The 17,260-nt window shown below is 45.2% G+C and overlaps 1 protein-coding gene and 2 pseudogenes across 13 annotated transcripts in view; 2 read left to right on the plus strand and 1 right to left on the minus strand.

Annotated features, from left to right (window-relative positions):
• The window catches only part of NCOA3 (nuclear receptor coactivator 3), a 130,731-nt gene that overhangs the window by 2,853 nt on the left and 110,618 nt on the right, over positions 1–17,260 (plus strand). For 11 of the 13 annotated variants that reach the window (XM_053574328.1, XM_053574330.1, XM_053574332.1 and 8 more), the window contains exon 1: positions 380–500. The exons of 1 other annotated variant lie outside the window; for it this stretch is intronic. The gene's annotated coding sequence lies outside the window, so the exon portion shown is untranslated. Of the gene's footprint in view, positions 1–334; positions 501–17,260 lie in introns of those variants that run through there. One more of the 13 variants, XM_053574321.1, reaches the window with a different exon arrangement.
• On the plus strand, positions 3,534–5,628 carry LOC128573867 (target of EGR1 protein 1-like; annotated as a pseudogene).
• On the minus strand, positions 15,259–15,364 carry LOC128574431 (uncharacterized; annotated as a pseudogene).

Genomic DNA, 17,260 nt, shown 5'->3' on the forward strand with positions numbered 1-17,260 from the left:
AGTTTGCTCATCTGAAAAATGAGGATAAACCCGGTCACTAAGGGTTGCTTGTTTTGAGGACCCGTGCTTGGCATACAATAAACTCCCCATAACTGTTCGGTACACTACTGGTACTACTGGACGAAGGCGAGTGTGAAAATAATTAAGGGCAGAGAAAGGACTGCACTCCGGTTTCTGACCCCGCGGCAGCTCTCTGAGTAGTGGGACCGAGCGGGGCTTGAGAGGCCCAGGTGGCCACGCCCTTCGGAAGCCGGGGCGGGGGCGCTGGAATCGTGGGCCGGGCGCGCAAGGCCCCCTGGGACCAGTAGTGCTGGGCGTGGCCGCGGGACTACATATCCCAGCGGCTCCCGCGCCGCGGCTCCAGCCGCTGCCGCCTCAGCTTTTCTACAGCGACCGCGGCGGCCGCGGCTGAGTTGGTGGCGGCGGCAGCAGTGGTGGCTGCGGGCTGAGCAGCGAATTTCCGATTTAGAGCTGAGCTGCGAGGAAAATGGCGGCGGGCGGTGAGTGAGGATAAAGGAGGAGGCGGCGGCCGACAGGGGGTGGAGTGCGAGGCGGTGGGAAGACGGCGAGTTTCCCCCGCTGCTGCGAGCCGGCGGCTTCGGCTCAGCCGAGGCGCTGAGGGGCGCGGCGGGGTGAGGGTGCGCCGAGGTAGTTTCGGGGTGTCGGGGCCGCGCCGCTTCCTGCAGGCGAGGGGCGGACCGCAGCCGGAGTGGAGGAGTCGAGGCCAAGAAGGTCTCCGCGCGGAGGGGGTCTCCCGAGGAGTTTGGGGGGCGCCGCAGGGGCCCATTTCCTCTCCTGTGCCTGAAGTTTTATATTCCTCTGTCCTCCCCTTACCCTCGGGGCTGCTTTTGGAGGGTCCCCGGGTCCTCCTCCCGCTGCCCCGGCTCCTTCGCAGTTATTCGGAAGCTTTAGGGGGAAGCCGCGCGGACTCCCACCCCAGCCTTCAAGCTCTACTCGAATTAGGTTGGATTTTGTTGCTGTGGTTCCTCCTGCACTTGGGCATTTAAAAAATATTGTAACGGAGATTATCTGCGGAATTTTCATTTTGGGCTCGGGTAGGTTCTTAGCAGTTTTTTCAGTAAAGAAGGCATTTTACTGCCTCTGCGTGAAGGCTGGGAAACGACAAGTGAGAAGTTGGTGAATTAAATTTGGGGATTGGCCGTCTCTATTATTACTGCTTTTTTGTTTCATTTTTGTCTGCCCCAGCTGTAATTTTCTTACGTACATCGATTCAATTTGTAATAATTTAAATAAGCTCCCCCCTCCCCCCCCCCCGGCATTCCTTACAAGAAAAAAAAAAAAAAAACTATCCATGAGTCGTTGGGAGACTTAGTTGCTTCCTAGGCAGTTTGAGGGCATCCAGGGTGGAAAAGTTAACCAAAAAAGCAGTTGTGAGAGGGAAGACATTGTCTGGCGATCTCACTAGCGGTGGGAGTTCGGGATTCCCAAATGAATGACACGCAAGGTATGAGATTTTTTTTCGAAGTTGAAAGTTTTATTTTACACCCAAATGTGAAGACTTCCTTTTTGCAGTTTTTGAGCAGCACTTCAAAGCGAACCTGTTTTTGTTATTAAAAGCTTGTACGGTAAAGAAACAGGAAGGCGAGTACCAGCTGTCTTACTGCATTGCTTTTAAATGCAGTTGAATGAGATGAGTGAGAGGTAGTATTAAGATTGCTGCGTCTCCTTTATTTAAATGCCTGGACTCGTATTTATCTAATCTGTGGCTGCAAGAAAACATTAGTATTTGTTGCGGGTTGTTTAGAAGGTAATTGTGTTAAAAAACATTCATAGATCTTCAGCGATTGTTGCATTAATTAAAATGTGAATGGAAACCTGTAAGTTTGTGAACAGTTCTTGAAAAAATTTAAAATTATTTATTTATTTAGAATAGGTTCTACTCCATGATACTCAACAGGAAAGGTACACAAATACTGAAAAGTTCATCTCTCTTTCATTCCAAACCCTGAAGTTCCCTCTCCGATAGCAATGACTGTCAACTAGTTTTTATAGTATCCTTGGTCTTTGGAATAATTATTTTAAGATCATCATCTGAAACCACTCCTACAGGGAAATAAAACGAAGAGCAAAAAAGGGAAAATGTGGTGAGAAGATAGTTTTTGTTTTCTTTTTACAGTCTTTAAAAAATGTTGATAGCTATTGGAAAAGCTCTTCTGAACTTATTGCCTGTGTTGCCTTAAGATCAGTCTGTAGGACTTCAGGATGAAGAACCCTGAAGAGTTCCAGGGTTCATTGTTTGTATGTAAAGTGAAGCCCCTGCCTGTAACATGTAAAATGATATTGAACACTATAGCTCTTGTCACTGGAGGTTGCTTCAGGTTCTGCATTCAAATGAACAGTAGTCTAAATTACCTGTGATCTTAAATTATAGGTGTTATTTTACGCATAGATAGAAATGACTGACTTGTCCCATCAGCATTAAAAAAAAGACCATCTACCAGCTTTGTCATATGGGAGAATGTGCATCTACCAGCTTTGGCATATAGGAGAATGTTTTAGAGGTGTAGATTGTGGAATAACATAGGGTAGTTAGAGGGAATTTTTTTTTTTTTTGTAGAGACAGAGTTTCACTTTATTGCCCTTGGTAGAGTGTCGTGGCCTCACACATGTCACAGCAACCTCCAACTCCTGGGCTTAGGCGATTCTCCTGCCTAAGCCTCCCGAGTAGTTGGGACTACAGGCGCCCGCCACAACGCCCGGCTATTTTTTTGTTGCAGTTTGGCCGGGGCTGGGTTTGAACCCGCCACCCTCGGCATATGGGGCCGGCGCCCTACTCACTGAGCCACAGGCGCCGCCCTTCTTTCTTTTTTTTTTAATTGAGTTTCTGTTCAAAGGTTCCCATAAAATGATTTTTTTATGTCTCATTTTATTTATTTATTTTTGTGCTCTGGCATCATAGCTCACAGCAACCTCATACTCTTGGACTCAAATGATTCTCTTGCCTCAGCCTTCCAAGTAACTGGAACTATGAGTGTTTGCCACAAGATCTGGCTATTTTTTGAGACAGGGGTCTCACTCTGGCTCAGGTTGGTCTCTGTGAGCTAAGACAGTCCACCTGCCTCAGCCTCCCAAGTGCTAGGATTACAGGCATGAGCAACTACACCCAACCTATTTTTTTTTTTTTTTTGTAGAGACAGAGTCTCACTGTACCGCCCTGGGGTAGAGTGCCATGATGTTACATGGCTCACATCAACCTCTAACTCTTAACTCTTGGGCTTATGCGATTCTCTTGCCTCAGCCTCCCAAGCAGCTGGGACTACAGGCGCCCGCCACAACGCCCTGCTATTTTTTTGTTGCAGTTTGGTGGGGGCTGGGTTTGAACCTGCCACCCTTGGCATATGGGCCAGCACCCTACTCACTGAGCCACAGGCGCCTATTCTTTTTGAGTTTTTTTTTATTTTTTCAAATTAATATGACGGTACAATATAAAATGTTTAATTACAGAGGCTTTGAAAGTGCAAAACAACTTAAGCATAATTAACAAAATTTCTATGTTTTAGAATGGTTGTTTTTATTTATGTTATTTTTTTTGCGACAGAGTCTCAGTATGTCACCCTTGGTAGAGTGCCTTGGCATCACAGCTCACAGCAGCCTCAAATGCTTGGGCTCAAGTGATTGTTTTGCTTCAGCCTCCTGAGTAGCTGGGAAAACAGGCGCCCTAACAGCTATTTGTTTAGCAGACTTGGGCTGGGTTCGAACCCATAAGACCCAGTGCATGTGGCTGGCACCCTAACCACTGAACTAGGGGCACTGAGCCTGAATGATTGTTTTTTAAATTTGCTAACACTAACAATTCATTTATAAATTAGAGGCCAGGCGCTATTCACAGAACCACTCAGGCTGGAGATGTGTGGCGTCATGGCTGCCGACAAAGAAGATGGTGCGGCTTCAGATACAGTTGTTTCCGAAGATGGTGTCAGCAAAAGCACAAAATCTGGGGAGGATCTAGCAGTCCAGGTTCCCGTGGTGGATGTGCAAAGCAACAACTTCAAGGAGATGTGGCCATCCCTCCTGCTGCTTTGTAGCTGTGGACACGGAGCTGAGTGGGCTTGGGGACAGGAAGAGTTTGCTGAACCAGTGCATTGAAGAACGGTACAAGGCTGTGTGTCATGCTGCCAGGGACCCGTTCTGTCCTCTCTCTGGGCCTTGCCTGCTTCAAGCAGCAGCTAGACAAGGGACACATTCCTACCTGGCTAAAGTCTTCAATCTCACCCTGTTGTGCATGGAGGAGTATGTCATAGAACCAAAGTCTGTACAGTTCCTGGTACAGCATGGCTTCAACTTCAACCAGCAGTATGCCCAGGGGATCCCTTACCATAAGGGCAATGACAAGGGTGATGAGAGCCAGAGCCTGTCAGTGCGGACACTGTTTCTGGAGCTGATCCGGGCCTGGCGGCCCCTAGTGCTATACAATGGCCTTATAGACTTGGTGTTCCTGTACCAGAACTTCTATGCACACCTCCCAGATAATCTGGGAACCTTCACTGCTGACCTATGTGAGATGTTCCCAGCAGGCATTTATGACACCAAATATGCTGCTGAGTTTCATGCTCGCTTGATAGCCTCCTACTTAGAATATGTGTTCTGGAAATGTGAACGGGAAAATGGGAAGCAGCGGGCAGCTGGCAGTCCATACCTTCCTTACCCTGGAGTTCTGCAGCTATCCTCCTAGCATGAGGGGCCCATATTGACTACTGCTGCTGCATGCCCCCTGCAACCCACCGCCCTCAGTCCACTAATGTCGGTGACAACTTCTCGACCTATGGCTGGTGCCCCTGGACCACAGTGTCCTCAGTCCATGATATTGACCTTATCATTGACACTGATAAGGCTGTGCTGGAGGATAAGAGGCAACGGCTTAGGGAAAAACGGAGGAGGGCTTTATTGAGCCTATATGGGACACAGACATCTGAGGAAGCAAAGGATGGTCCTCCACGAAGCAGGTCTGTGAGGATAGCCTCCAGGCTGAGGAAACAGAGCAGAAGGTGGCTGAAGATAAAACCAGGAACCTGCCTTTCTCTGAGCAAGGTCACAAAAATGACGTGGAGCTGGGACTTAAGACAGCAAACCTGAAAAAGCTGACATGGCTAACTCGGAAGCCTCAGGGAGTCAATCTAGTCCTACCCCAGTGCCTGGGGATGGATTGCATCGGCTGGGTTTGATGCCTTTATGACAGGTTATGTGATGGCCTATGTGGAGTAAACCAGGACCTCAGCCTTGCAGCTCTGGACCCTGGCTCCCTGAATGTCACAACAAGGTGTATCTGAGTGGCAAAGCTATACCCCTCATGGTGGCCAAGAGCCAGTTCTCCCGTTCCTCCAAAGCCCACAACCAGAAGATGAAGCTGGCTTGGGGCAGCAGCTGACCCATCTTCTACGTAGCACTTGGGGGCCGAGAAAGAGCAGCTAAGGGTAGAACAGAGATATTTGGGTCTCTCTAGCTTGTAAATGTCATATTCTCAACTACTACTTAGTTTGGGGCAGGGGGAAACAAAGTGGTCCTGGTGGAGATACTGCTGCATTGACCTGGACATTCTCCTTTACCCAGAGGCTGAGGTACGCAAGGGTACAAGAAGATTGACCAGAACCTGTAATGCCAACTTTATTTATTTATTTATTTATTTTTTTTTTGTGGAGACAGAGTCTCACTTTATGGCCCTTGGTAGAGTGCCGTGCATCACACAGCTCACAGCAACCTCCAGCTCCTGGGCTTAAGCGATTCTCTTGCCTCAGCCACAGCACCCAGCCATTTTTTTGTTGCAGTTTGGCCGGGGCTGGGTTTGAACCCGCCACCCTCGGCATATGGGGCCGGCGCCCTACTCACTGAGCCACAGGTGCCGCCCATTATTTTTTAATCTGAAAGTGTCTGGAAAGTTTTATAAAAAATCAACAGGGAGGCGGCACCTGTGGCTCAGTGAGTAGGGCACGGGTCCCATATGCCAAGGGTGGCGGGTTCAAGCCCAGCCCTGGCCAAACTGCAACAACAACAACAACAAAAAAAATCAACAGGAACAAGTTACAAAAAAAAAAATAAAATAAAAATTAGAGGCCATGCGCGATGACTCATGCCCATAATCCTAGCCCTCTGCGAGGCTGAGGTAGGTGAATTGCTTGAGCTTAGGAGTTGGAGACCAGCCTGAGCAAAAAGTGAGACCCTGTCTCTGCTAAAAATAGAAAAAACTGAGGCAAGAGTATTGCTTAAGCTCAAGAGTTGGAGGTTGCTATGAGCTATGACGCCACAACGCTATGGTACTCTACCCAGGGTGACAGCTTGAAACTCTGTCTCAAAAAAACACAACAAAACAAATTAGAGCTAGGTGATGAGAGATTATATTAAATAATTTTACTGAATCTTAAAAGTAATTATACTGTGCATTTTCTCTCCTGTATGAAAGTTATTTCTAGGCCTGGCACCCATCGCTCAGCAGTTAAAGCGCCGGCCCCATGTACTTTGTGGTGGGTTCAAACCAGGCCACTGCCTGCTTTAAAAAAAAAAAAAAAAGAAAAGAAAAAAAAATCTCCCCCCCCCCCCAGCAAATAAGTTAGAATCTAGTAAGGAGTGAATGTTCTTTTGAGTCCTAGATGTTTATTTATCTAAGAGATATGTAAATAACAAGTATTCCTTAAATTGTTTGCTTATTAATAATGTCTCTTGAAACAAGCTTCCTTGCTATGTCAGGAACATTGCATTAAAGATAAAAATTGTGTTTGTGTCTTTTTTGAATTTAGTCTTGTAGGTTAGTGTATAATCCTAAGATGATTTCTTGTAACCTGTTTGTTATTGAGAAGTCTTAAAGTATAATTTCTTTTTTTTTTTTTTCTGTAGAGACAGAGTCTCACTGTACCGCCCTCGGGTAGAGTGCCGTGGTGTCACACGGCTCACAGCAACCTCTAACTCTTGGGCTTAGCGATTCTCTTGCCTCAGCCTCCCGAGCAGCTGGGACTACAGGCGCCGGCCACAATGCCCAGCTATTTTTTTGTTGCAGTTTGGCCAGGGCTGGGTTTGAACCCGCCACCCTCGGCATATGGGGCCGGCGCCCTACTCACTGAGCCACAGGCGTCTCCCTGTGGAGAAGTCTTAAAGTATAATTTAAGGCTGGGCGGCTGGGCAAGGTGGCTCACACCTGTGATCCTAGCCCTTTGGGAGGCCCAGGCAGGTAGATTGCTTGAGTTCTGGAGTTCATGACCAGTCTGAGCAAGAGTGAGATTCGGTTTCTTTTTTTTCTTTTTTTTTTTTTTTGTAGAGACAGAGTCTCACTGTACCGCCCTCGGTAGAGTGCTGTGGTGTCACACGGCTCACAGCAACCTCTAACGCGATTCCCTTGCCTCAGCCTCCCGAGCAGCTGGGACTACAGGCGCTCGCCACAACGCCCGGCTACAGATTCGGTTTCTAAAAGTAACTGGGCATAGTAACAGGTGCCTGTAGTCCCAGCTTGGGAGCTGAGGCAAGAGGATTGAGGTTGAGCTATGCCATGGCACTCTACCCCGGCGACAGAGTGAGACTCTATCTCAAAGAAAAAAAAAAAGAAATAGACTCTGTCTTTTAGTTTGGATAATAGGGTGAGATTAAAAATAACCTCTACTACCCTAATAGTGTTCTGTCCCTAATTGGTTGTTAAATAGTGTTAGAGTTTATTTTTGCATAACATTTTTTTTTTTTTTTTTTTTGTAGAGACAGAGTCTCACTTTATGGCCTTCGGTATAGTGCCATGGCATCACACAGCTCACAGCAACCTCCAACTCCTGGGCTTAAGCAGATTCTCTTGCCTCAGCCTCCCAAGTAGCTGGGACTACAGGCGCCTGCCACAACGCCCAGCTATTTTTTTGGTTGCAGTTCAGCCAGGGCCGGGTTTGAACCCGCCACCCTCAGTATATGGGGCCGGAGCCTTACCAACTGAGCCACAGGCGCCGCCCTTGCATAACATTTTCAAAACTTGGTTGCAGGATATAGAGTTCTTCTGAAAACTTTTAATTTGTTGCAATTTTATTTTTTTATTTTTTGAGCATTATACCTCACAGCAACCTCCAACTCCTGGGCTCAAGCAATTCTCCTGCCTCCACCTCCCAAGTAGCTGGGACTACAGGCCCCCCCACGATGCCCGGCTATTTTTTGGTTGCACCCGTCATTGTTGTTTGGCGGGCCCAGGTGGATTTGAACCCGTCAGCTCAGGTGTATATGGTTGGTGCCTTAGCTGCTTGAGCCACAGGCACCGAGCCTTGTTGCAATTTTAGAATGACTATAGCCTCCTATGGTTGTTGGTATAGGCAGCAAATAAACCACAATTTAATGCAATTGTTACTCTGTTAATGCTACATAGGACAAGAAAAACAAGAGTTGATCATGATTGAAAGAGGTACTGTAGTTTCTCATAGGTTAAACTAGAAATTATCTGTAGCATTTTAGTTTGAACTGTTAACTATTTTATGTATTTTTGGTTGCAGCTGTCATTGTTGTTTGGCAGCCAGCGCTGGATTCAAACCCACCAGCTCAGGTGTATGTGGCTGGTGCCACCTCTTCTATGTATTTTTGAGTGGTTTAAAGCTCTGGGAGCAGAAAATTAGTATTGAATTTATTAACTTTTTCTTTTTTTTTTTTTTTGAAATAGATAAACTTTTTTTTTTTTTTTTTTTTTTTTGTAGAGACAAGAGTCTCACTGTACCGCCCTCGGGTAGAGTGCTGTGGCGTCACACGGCTCACAGCAACCTCTAACTCTTGGGCTTACGCGATTCTCTTGCCTCAGCCTCCCGAGCAGCTGGGACTACAGGCGCCCGCCACAACACCCGGCTATTTTTTTGTTGCAGTTTGGCCGGGGCTGGGTTTGAACCCGCCACCCTCAGCATATGGGGCCAGCGCCCTACTCACTGAGCCACGGGCGCTGCCTTTTTTTTTTTTTTTTTTATTGTTGGGGATTCATTGAGGGTACAATAAGCCAGGTTACACTGATTGCAATTGTTAGGTTTTTCTTTTTTCTCATACCACAACAGATTGGAAGAAAAAGGTGACTGAAAGTTTAGATTCTCAGAGATAGCTTTAGAATTGAATGCTGCAGTAAAATGTAGGCATTTTCTGTCATCTTCTGAGTGTTTTTTGGGGTGGGGGAGGGGATTATAAAATAAACATTTCACAGTTAAGGTAGAGGAGGGGGCACTGTTGTAATGAGGCTTATTCTATCAGCTTGTTACTATTTTTACTGGGTAAATTCATTTGGTCTGTTGTTTTTCTGATAGAGTTTCTGGGAGATTATTTTGGGTTAAGGACGAAATTATCACCAGCCTAACCTTATTTTCAACCCCCCTACCAAGTGATGGAATTGACTTGAATTGAATTGCCTTTCCTTTTCCTACCTTCTGGTGGAGAGCTGCTAAATGGACAGGAAAATGGCCAGAAGATAGACAGTAGGAGTAGAAAAAAAGACTTGGGGTGTTTAGAAGGCTGATTTAGTCACAAACTGGATAATCTTCTTAGACTATATACTGCCAGTACCCAACTTTGTAAGTGGCTACTCAGTTTTTGGTAGGCACTGCTGGCCAAGGTCAGTTTACAGCAGGAGCAGTAATAAAAGGTTTATTTCACTGTGTAGTAAGCTTTGTGACCTAGAGGCAAAGGAAAGGGGTCTACCTAATTGGCAAACAGGTTTCACCTATTCAAAAGGATAGTCTAAGAGCAGGTGGACGAGTGTTTTTTTGTTTCGCTTTTTTTTTGCAGTTTTTGGCTGGGGCTGAGTTTGAACCCACCACCTCCGGCATATGGGGCTGGTGCCTTACTCCTTTGAGCCACAGGGACGCCCGTTCGCTTTTTCTTTTCTTTCTTTTTTTTTTTTTCCTCGAGACAGCCTAAAGCTGGGTAGGTGCTGTGGCATCACAGCTCACAGCAACCTCCAACTCCTGGCCTTAAGTGACTCTCTTGCCTCAAGCTCCCAAGTAGCAGGGACTACAGGTGCCTGCCACAATGCCTGGCTAGTTTTTGGTTGTAGTTGTCATTAACGTTTGGCCGTCTCGGGCTGGATTCGAACCCACCAGTTCTGGTGAATGTGGCTGGTGTCTTAGCTGCTTGAGCTATGGGCGCTGAGCCTTTTGTTTGGCTTTTTTTTTTTTTTTTTTTTTGGTATGATCCAGGAAAGGATGTGACTTTTTCTGTCTGCTGTCCTATGAAGGCTGACTAGATTACTAATTTAACTCTTGATTATCCACATAATGATGAAAAAGGAATATTGGCCTGGGTATCACATAGTAATGGATGATCTGCTCCCTGGGGGTTTGCTTTTGGTAGCTAGGGCAGCTGAGTTGAAGTGGTAGATGGATAGATGGGAAAGGACTGCAGAAGTCAGCATAATCCTCAATTAGGATAAGCCTTATGGTTAATTGAATGTTGAGTATACAGGTTAAATCCCATTATAACAAACTCCAGGGGACTAGCTAAATTATTTTGTTGTACTGGGATTAGGCTTTATTAAATACTGTTTAAAATCAATTAGTTTTTTTTTTGTTGTTAGAGGTGTTAGAAGCTTTGGAAACATTTATACTTACTGTAACAGTTTAACGAGTTTTTTATGAACCTTATATTTTTAATGCTTTTGCCTTTTAAAAAAAGAACCCATATTGGGCTAGGCAGATAATTTATTGCTCACCTCCCCACACGTGGGTAGTTCCATTGAACTACTGAACTATTCCATTGTTTGTCTCAACAACCTAATAAGTTTATTAGTAAGTGCTACTACCATACAATTATGGTCAGAGGAAGTAGGAAATTCCTCAGATTTTCAGGTGACTGATGCTGTTGTTTTTTTTTTTTGTTTGTTTGTTTTTTTTGTCCTCAACAACTTTTTTTTTTTTTTTTTTTTTTGAAATAGTCTCAAGCTGTCGCCCTGGGTAGAAGTGCTGTGGCATCACAGCTCACAGCAGTCTCCAACTCTTGGGTTTAAGCGATTCTTCTGCCACAACGCCCAGCTATTATTATTATTATTATTATTATTTTTTTTTTGAGACAGAGTCTCAAGCTGTCGCCCTGATTACGTGGTGTCACAGCTCACAGCAACCTCAAACTCTTGGGCTTAGGCCATTCTCTTGTCTCAGCCTCCCAAGTAGCTGAGACTACAGGCGCCCCCTACAACACCAGCTATTTTCTTTTGTGTTGTTGCAGTTGTCATTGTTGTTGCTGGCCTGGGCTGGGTTTGAAAAACCTACCAGCCTTTGTGTATGTGGCCGGCACCGTACCTACTGAGCTATGGGCTATTGGCTATTTTTTTTTTGCAATTTGGCCAGGGCTGGGTTTGAACCCGCCACCCTCGGCATATGGGGCCGGCGCCCCAGCTTGGCTATTTTTTTGTTGCAGTTGTCTTTGGCCTGGTTCAAACCCACCAGCCTGGGTGTATGTGGCTGATTCCCTACCCACTGGGCTGCCCGAACAACTTCTTAAAATAAATGAATATGCTTCATTTTAGTGTGAAATTTCTTTCCTTCCTTCCTTCCCTCCTTCCTTCTTTCCCTCCCTCCCTTCCTCCTTCCCTTTCTCCCTCCCTTCTTTCCTTCCTTAGACCGAGTCTCAAGCGGGGTAGAGTTCTGTGGTGTCATAGTTCACAGCAACCTCCGACTCCTGGGATCAAGTGAGCCTCTTGCCTCAAACTCTTAGGGGTCTCACTTTGGCCCAGTCTGGTCTTAAACTTGTGAGCTCAAGCAGTCCACCTGCCTTGGCCTCCCAGTGTGCTAGGATTACAGACATGCACCGCTGTGCCCTGCTGTGAAATTGTCTTTAAATCAATAATAATTGACTTAGTTCTTTTCTCTTCGGTTTGGTATAGTTTGAGACCTTTAGATCTTCAAATGGTATTGTTAAAAGTGATCATAATGTTGTAGTCTTTAATGTTGAGATACTGTCCATATATGATTATGGAAGTAGGCTTAATTTATACATAGGAAAAAGATTACTTTTTATACTTAGTCAGAAATATACTTTTTGTACTGTACTTCTAGATTGGCGTTTGCCAAACTTCAGGCATTTACATCTCACCTTCATATCTAAGGCTGGCTTTTTTAGTTTCCTTAGAGAATTTTGATTTGGTACATCAAAACATTTTTGAAGTCATTCTTTTAAATTGATGTTCCATGGAGGAGGGAAAAATCTGAAAGAAGGAATTTCAAAGCAACCTAAGCAGCATTTTCAAAGTTCTCAAGTCTTAAGAATAATGACTGACTTGTAGGCAGGAAGCCTGCAGTTGTATTGTGGTATTGTTCCTCCATCTCATGCATTTGAGAACTTCAGTACAAAAGAGGAGAAAGCATGGGGAGGAGGAAGAAAGAGTTTTAACAACAAAAACCGGGGACTTTTGGAGTAACTATTCTTTGCTCTTTGGTTTAAATGAAATCTAAAGCCAAATTATTTTTACTTTGAGAACAAATGTTATTCATAATCTAAATGTCCTAAACTGACATTTTTATAAACGAAAGCTAATTGCCATTAGTGGAAAGGAGCAATGTAATCATATGCTCAGTTTCAAAACAGAACTTTGATTAAAACAAGAATGTCTGAAAACCTTAAAATTATTTTTCCCTTCTGGTATCTGATAAATATAATTTGTTAGCTTGTTACTTTGAAAAGAATACTTACCAATGAAGAGTTGAGAATAATTTTTAAGCTTGTATTGTAAGTTTTGGGCAAATTAATTTCTCTTTTTCTAAATTTAATTAAACAAAGGGGTACACTACTTCCAGGGTTCCTTATGTTAGAAAATTGTATAAACTTAGAGCATTATATAGATGGGTAGTATGATCTTTCTTTTTTTTTTTTTTTTTAATAGAGACAGAGTCTCACTTTATGGCTCTCGGTGGAGTGCCATGGCATTACACAGCTCACAGCAACCTCCAACTCCTGGGCTTAAGCGATTCTCTTGCCTCAGCCTCCCGAGCAGCTGGGACTACAGGTGTCCGCCACAACGCCCGGCTATTTTTTGGTTGCAGTTTGGCTGGGGCCGGGTTTGAACCTGCCACCCTTGGTATATGGGGCCGGCGCCTTACTGACTGAGCCACAGGCACCGCCCGATCTTTCATTTAAATTTCCTTGATCAAACATTAATTAAGGTCTTTATACCAGCTGATGGTTGTGTGGATATAGCTTTTAGTGCTGACTCATCATAAAGAATTTGTGGACAGGATGACTTTGAACTATAGTTCTATAGTATATGATGTAAGTAGGTAATGTGTGTTTATGTGAGAGAGAGAGTGAGAAAGAGACAATTATCAACCCTCTTCTTTCTGGTGTAAAAAAATACTGTACAGCTAGAGTACCAGCCACAATTACTGGAGCTGGCGGGTTCAAACCAGGCCTGAACCAGCTGAAAAAAACAACTGTAACAACAACAACAACAATAATGCTCAGTGCCTGTAGCTCAAGCGCTAGGGCGTCAGCCACATATACCAGAGCTGGCGGGTTCGAATCCAGCCCGGGCCACCAAACAACAGTGACAACTACAACCAAAAAACACCTGTAATCCCAGCTACTTGGGAGGCTGATGCAAGAGAATCGCTTAAGTCTGGGAGTTGGGGGTTACCGTGATCTGTGACACTCATGGCACTCTACCCGGCGACAGCTTGAGACTCTGTCTCCAAAAAAAACAAACAAACCAAACCTCCCACAAAATAACAACAAAATAGCCAGGAGTTGGGCTCTGCCTCTGTAGCTCAGTGAGTAGGGCGCTGGCCAAATACACCGAAGCTGGCAGTTTTGAACCTGGCCAGAGCCTGTTAAACCACAATGACAACTGCAACCAAAAAACAGCTGGGCATTGTGGCGGGCACCTATAGTCCCAGCTACTCAGGAGGCTGAGGCAATAGAATCACTTAAGCCCAAGAGTTGGAAGTTGCTGTGAACTGTGACACCACAGCACTCTACCCAGGGCGACAAAATGAGACTGTCTCAAAAAAAAAAAAAAAAAAAAGAAAATATAGTACAATTTTTAAAAATTTTGGCAGTTAAGTTTAGTAAAGCTATCTATCGTCAGTGAAATGGATTATTATTATTATTATTATTATTTTTTTAGAGAGACAGAGTCTCACTGTACCGCCCTCGGGTAGACTGCCGTGGCGTTACACGGCTCACAACAACCTCTAACTCTTGGGCTTACGCGATTCTCTTGCCTCAGCCTCCCGAGCAGCTGGGACTACAGGCGCCCGCCACAACGCCCTGCTATTATTTGGTTGCAGCCATCAATGTTGTTTGGCGGGCCTGGGTGGATTTGAACCCACCAGCTCAGGTGTATATGGCTGGAGCCTTAGCTGCTTGAGCCACAGGCGCTGAGCCTCATAAACTTTTAAAATCAACTATTTTGTTAATTATATTCATTTTAGGCCCCTCAGAATACCTGGTATTAGGATGTGAAAGTTTCTAGAATTCATGGGCGGCGCCTGTGGCTCAGTTGGTAAGGCGCCAGCCCTATATACCGAGGGTGGCGGGTTCAAACCTGGCCCCAGCCAAACTGCAACCAAAAAAAAAAAATAGCCGGGCATTGTGGTGGGCGCCTGTAGTCCCAGCTACTCGGGAGGCTGAGGCAAGAGAATCGCTTAAGCCCAGGAGTTGGAGGTTGCTGTGAGCTGTGTGAGGTCACAGCACTCTACCGAGGGCCATAAAGTGAGACTCCATCTCTACAAAAAAAAAAAAAAAGAAAGTTTCTAGAATTCAGCTTTTTTTTTTTTTTCCCTTGAGTAGTGTCTTCCTCTGTTGCCTCAGGCTATAGTGTATTAGCCTAGTTCTCAGCAGTCTCAAACTCCTGGGTTCAAGTAGTCTTCCTGCCTTAGCCTCCCAAGTAGCTGGGACTACAGGTGTTCACCACAGGCTTATTTCTCTCTCTCTCTCTCTCTCTCTCTCTCTCTCTGTGTGTATATATATATACATATATATATGTATATATACATATATATGTATATATATATACATTTTATTTATTTATTTTTTTTTTGTAGAGACAGAGTCTAGGTCTCCCTCTTGCTCAGGCTGGTCTTGAACTCCTGAGGTTAAGCATTCTCTGGTGGCCGTGGCCTTCCACAGTGCTAGAATTACTGGTGTGAGCCACTATTCCTGACCTAGAATTCAACCCTTTCTTTTTCTTTTTCTTTTCTTTTCTTTCTTTCTTTCTTTTTTTTTTTTTTTTTTGGCAGAGTCTTACTCTGTTGCCTTGGGTAGAGTACTGGAGTATCATAATAGCTCATAACAACCTCAAACTCTTGGGCTTGAGCAATCTTCCTATGCCTTCCAAGTAGCTGGGACTTATACATATGTGTCACTATGCTCCTCTCCATGGAAATCTTTAGTAAAAGGCAAAAGATTTAAGCGATCTGAAGAGAAGCCAGAGTATACATGTGTCACCATGACCAGCTAGGTTTTCTGTTTTTGGTAAAGATGAGGTTTTCTTCTTGTTCAGGCTGGTCTGGAACTCCTGAGCTGAAGCAATCCACTCGCCTCAGCCTCCTAGAGTGCTAGGATTATAGATGTGAGCCACCACACCTGGCCAAGCTAGTATTTTTTATTTTTATTTATTTATTTAGAGACAGAGCCTCACTTTATCGCCCTTGGTAGAGTGCTGTGGCGTCACAGATCCCAGCAACCTCCAACTCCTGGGCTTAGGCGATTCTCTTGCCTCAGCCTCCTGAGTAGCTGGGACTATAGGAGCTCCTATTGTTGTTAAAGGACATTCGTTGCATGTGATCATGTATCTTGCTCATTTTCATTTTTCCTAGTCGTTCCTCCTTTCTCTTTATTTTTTATTTTTTTAATTTTATTTTGTTGCTTATTTTTTATTTCTTAACTTTTTTTTTTTTTTTTTTTGTAGAGACAGAGTCTCACTTTATGGCCCTCCATAGCGTGTCATGGCCTCACACAGCTCACAGCAACCTCCAACTCCTGGGCTTAAGGGATTCTCCTGCCTCAGCCTCCTGAGTAGCTGGGACTACAGGCGCCTGCCACAACGCCCAGCTATTTTTTGGTTTGCAGTTCAGCCGGGTCGGATTTGAACCCGCCACTCTCTGTATATAGGGCCGGCGCCTTACCGACTGAGCCACAGGCGCCGCCCTTTTATTGTCTTGTTGAGACAGGGTCCCACCCTATGCCCCTGAGCAGAGGGCAGTGGGCGTGGTAGCAACCTCAGACTGAGGGCTGCCTCAGACTTGGGCTGCGGGCACCCTGCTGCCTCAGCCTCCGGAAGCTGCTGGGATTCCAAGTGCTGGCCGTGGCACCTGTCTGGGTTTTTCCATTTTTTTCATGAGTCGGGGTCTCACTGTCGCTCAGGCGAGTCTCGAACTCCTGAGCTCAAGCAATTCTCCCTCCTTAGCCTCCCACAGTGCTGGGATTACAGGCGTCAGCCACCGTGCCCGGCTCTCTTTATTTTTAATTAACAAAAGGGAGCATAATGGGTTGCCACTATTTTGTTATTTATTTTTTTACAGACTGAATTTCACTTTGTTGCCCTTAGTAGAGTGCTGTGGTATCACAGCTCACAGCAACCTCCAACTCCTGGGCTTAGGCTATTCTCTTGCCTCAGCCTCCTAAGTAGCTACAGGTGCCTGCCACAACGTCCAGCTATTTTTTTGTTGCAGTTTGGCTGGGGCTGGGTTTGAACCTGCCACCCTTGGTATATGGGCTGGTGCCCTACCCACTGAGCCACAGGAGCAGCCCTATTTTCAGTTATTAAAAGAACTTGGAGAACCTTCTATATCTCATATTTTAATTTAATTTAATTTTTTCTTTTTCTTTTTTTTTTTTAGAGACAGAGTCTCACTTTATTGCCTTTGGTAGAGTGCTGTGGCGTCACACAGCTCACAGCAACCTCCAACTCCTGGGCTTAGGTGATTCTCTTGCCTCAGCCTCCCAAGTAGCTGGGACTACAGGCACTTGCCACAACACCTGGCTATTTTTTTGTTGCGGTTTGGCTGGGGCCAGGTTTGAACCTGCCACCTTCGGTATATGGGGCTGGCGCCCTACTCAGCCACAGGCACCGCCATATTTTATTTTATTTTTTTAAGAAAGAGTCTTACTTTGTCACTCTTGTTAGAGTGCGGTAGCATCACTGCTCACTGCAACCTCAAACTCTTGGGTTCATGCGATTATCTTGCCTCAGCCTCCCAGGTAGCTGGGACTACTGGCGCCCGTCACAGGGCCTGGCTGTTTTTTTTTTTTTTTTGTAGAGACAGAATTTCACTTTATAGCCCTCAGTAGAGTGCCATGGCATCACACAACTCACAGCAACCTCTAACTC

This window comes from Nycticebus coucang, chromosome 21, assembly GCF_027406575.1.
Source record: "Nycticebus coucang isolate mNycCou1 chromosome 21, mNycCou1.pri, whole genome shotgun sequence".
Taxonomy (NCBI): Eukaryota; Metazoa; Chordata; class Mammalia; order Primates; family Lorisidae; genus Nycticebus; species Nycticebus coucang.